We start from the raw sequence: 3,846 nt of genomic DNA, 5'->3' as shown, positions 1-3,846 counted from the left end.
CGAATCTCCGATCTTGTCATTATCCCCACTTTCTGCCCAGGGCCAGGGAATGGGCTATGAGAGTGCCCAGGAACGTCCAGGCTACAGGGCCCGGAGCCATTCCCATTGGGGTATTCAGGGGCCCTGGAGAGGGCACGGCCCCCAATTCCCATGGAGCTGCAGTTGGACACTCTGTCTGCAAAGGGAGGTGGTGATGGGGACCCAGAGAGGCTGCAGAAGTATGTGGGAGTCAGGGCCCAGAGACAAAGGGAGGAGAGATAGGGCCACATGTAACAGGAAACATACCGGGTAAGAGTGAGCTTCAGAAGGCACAGAGAAGGCACTGAACCCAGATTCTGCACGCACAGTACTTAGGGGGATTCACACTCACTGGGCCCCGTAGAAAAAAAAGGCATGGAAGCCAGCTCAAGAAATTCAGTCTGGCAGACCTTACCCTGGAGAGGACCACAGGAAGGTGAACAGTGACTCTCAGGACACAGCCAGGGAGGGGCGTACTCAGAACTCAAAGCAAGAAGATGGGGGCTGCACACCATAGCTGGGCTCAGGGATCAGCAGGAACATGTCCTAGAGGGACCTCGTGGAGCCCTGGGGTATGCAGAGAATACATCTACGAGGGAATTGCCCGGCTGGCATGTAGCAGCAGTCATCCCAAAACCCGGTTCGCCTCAAAAGCGACTCCCCATTTACAGCTATCATGTGTTGAAAGCCACAGGAAGGGGGATGACATCAGGACAAATGTACAACGGAGGCTGGGTCTCCCTGGAGCCTGGCCAGCCACCAACACTCACAGATTTCCCCTCCATTTGTGGGGATGAGTCTGTACCCCCAAGCTGTGTGTGCAGGAGAGTGGGAGGGAGCCAAGCAGCTGCTAGGCACCCCTCTCTCTGTGATCCTGGGCTGCCTGACCCACAGGGCAGCCTGACCAAGGCTCAGAGAGGGGTATGCGTGTTTACCGATCTCACTTTCTGCCCTCTAAAGGAGAAACGGCAGGCTGCAGGGGTGTTGGGGAAATGGGAGCCATCCAGCTCTGGGGATGCAGCCCTGTGGAGCCTTTCAAGAGACTGTTCTTTCGAAGACGGAGAACGTTGAGTTCCATTTGGAGAAACAGCCTGGCTTATGCTGGTGCCTACTGGTGGAAGGAGGCCTGCAGAGCCCAGGGGGCAGGGGGCTGCAGTGGTGAAATAGAGACGATGACGGGTCTGTGCGACTCCTCTCTTCTGACTCTCCACTTCCTGTGCAACCTGATATTAAATGTGGCTTCCCAAGCTGTTTTTCCTTCCAGGAATAGATTGCTCTCACCAGCATACGTCGGCTAACCTCTTGGCCGCAGAGACCCCGAGCAAAAACCATCCAGCAAAGCCATTCCCAAATTCCTGACTCACAGAAACCAGGAGATACTGAATGTTCGGGGGGGGTTTTAAGCCAATAGGTATTGGGGTACTTTGTTATGAAGTGATATATAATTAATATAGACCCCTATTGCCCTCCAAAGCCAGGTGACATAAACCTGAGCTCAATTCTGTGGCAATTTTCAATTTTTAAAATTGTTAAGAAAACACAGTTCTGGGGCACCTGGGTGGCACAGCGGTTAGGCGTCTGCCTTCAGCTCAGGGCGTGATCCCGGCGTTCCGGGATCGAGCCCTGCATCGGGCTCCTCCGCTATGAGCCTGCTTCTTCCTCTCCCACTCCCCCTGCTTGTGTTCCCTCTCTCACTGGCTGTCTCTCTCTGTCAAATAAATAAATAAAATCTTTAAAAAAAAAAAAAAGAAAACACAGTTCTAAGATAAATCACTATATTATGACTAAGGAAAGAAAAGGCCTTCCATTTGTGAGGTCCTTGATTGTTCTCCCTAAAGAATTGTGATACATTCAAACCATGCTCATTACCAATTCAACTGTAAAATCTGGAATTGTCCCACACTGACCCACAGACAGCCCAGCACATTCATGAAAGTGCTTCCCCCGCAGAGCAAATGGTTTTCTTTTACACACATTTGTGTACAATATATAGAAAATTAACCTTATCCTTCCCTTTCATGATGTTCCTTTAGATTTTATTATGACTTTAATTCCAAAATTGTCAGTTTCACATTTTATAAATGATTAGCCACCCTTACCTAATTCATATTACAGACTTCTTCATAGTTAAATATGTTATGTTGTAATAATGAGCACCTGTTACATCCTTGCTGATGGCTTTAAGCCACACCATGAAGTCAGTGATTTATTTTCATTATGTACAGTGTGTCATTTTTTTCACTATCAAAGTTTTCCAGCAGAACAAGTCTAATACGGAAAACACGAGGGAGGAAGCCCAGAAGGAACTATGAGCAAAGCGTGGGTTTTGGAGTCCGTAAGACCTGGCTTGGATCCCGGGTCTGCCACTGATAATACTGAATCACTACATCTTCGTCTCCTCATCTGTACAATGGAAAGAAGACTCATACAGTTCTGGGAGGGTTCTTGTAAAACTGAGAACATACGTACGTGGAGGGCCTGGCAAAGAATAGGCACTCCCACTGATAGGACAAAAGGAAGGATGGAGGGAAGGAAAAGGGAAGGAAGGATGGAAGGGCGGAAGGAAGGGAGGGAGGGAGGAAAGGAGAGGAGATAAAAAGAGTAAAAACGACTCAGAAAAATTAGAAAACACAGGTAGGGGACTTCTATTTCTGGGACGACAGGCCCACAGAAGAAATCTAGAAGAGCTGGACAAAATATTTAAAAGCAGCTTTTTGAAGATACAAGACAGAGAGGAACTACAGAGCAGGCTCTGGGGGGAGGGAGGTCCGTGGAATGAAGTTTAATGTTTTCCTGGGCTAATTCTCTCCTTGGGGTGTTTTCAAATTCCAGAGAGATGACGGAGAAGCTGAGAGGCTGAGCAGAGTTTCTGTCTGCCTCACAGGGCAAGAGGAGCAGGAGTTGAAGACCAGGGCCCGTCAAGAGTGGGATCCTTCTAAGCCCTGACCTTTTGGGTCAGAACCCTAAAGGGTTGCTCCTCAGGAATACGTGAGCCGTGATGAGATGCAGTTCAAGGGACCGCAGCTCAACCTCAGATAATCCAAATCCCCAACATCAGAATTATCCCAGATCGTTGGTGACCTCAAGCACCTGACAGAAGCAAATAGCTTTTTTAAAAAAAGATTTTATTTATTTATCTATTTGAGAGAAGAGAGAGAGAAGGAGCCGGGAGGGGGAGGGGAAGAAGGAGAAGCAGGCTCCCCACTGACCAAGGAGGCTGACAATGTAGGGCTCGATCCCAGGACCCCGGAATCACGACCTGAGCCGAAGGCAGACGCTTAACCAACTGAGCCACCCAGGCGCCCGAAGCAAATGTCTTTTTGAAGGGAGAGATCATCCTAGGTCTGCACCAAGAAGCAAAATAACAACTCTGTGCCTGCCGTTTGTAAGAGACGCAGCACACCTGGAACATAAAGAAACAGAAAGACTGACAGAAATAAGAAGGAAAAAGATACGCCAGGCAATGCATCATTAACCAAAAGAAGGCTGGGTAGCTACATTAACATCAGGAAAAGAAGACTTTCTCTGTCCTAGAAATAAAGAGAAGCCTTCATAATAATAAAAGTTTCAATTCACTACTAAGATAATAGTTCTAAATTTGTATTCTCTTACTATTGCTTCAAAATATATAAAAGTGGGGGGCGCCTGGGTGGCACAGCGGTTAAGCGTCTGCCTTCGGCTCAGGGCGTGATCCTGGCGTTATGGGATCGAGCCCCACATCAGGCTCCTCCGCTATGAGCCTGCTTCTTCCTCTCCCACTCCCCCTGCTTGTGTTCCCTCTCTCGCTGGCTGTCTCTATCTCTGTCGAATAAATAAATAAAATCTTTT

The sequence above is a fragment of the Ailuropoda melanoleuca genome, chromosome 7 (genome assembly GCF_002007445.2).
Source record: "Ailuropoda melanoleuca isolate Jingjing chromosome 7, ASM200744v2, whole genome shotgun sequence".
In the NCBI taxonomy this organism is placed as follows: domain Eukaryota; kingdom Metazoa; phylum Chordata; class Mammalia; order Carnivora; family Ursidae; genus Ailuropoda; species Ailuropoda melanoleuca.
Note: the sequence above shows the minus strand (reverse complement) of the source record.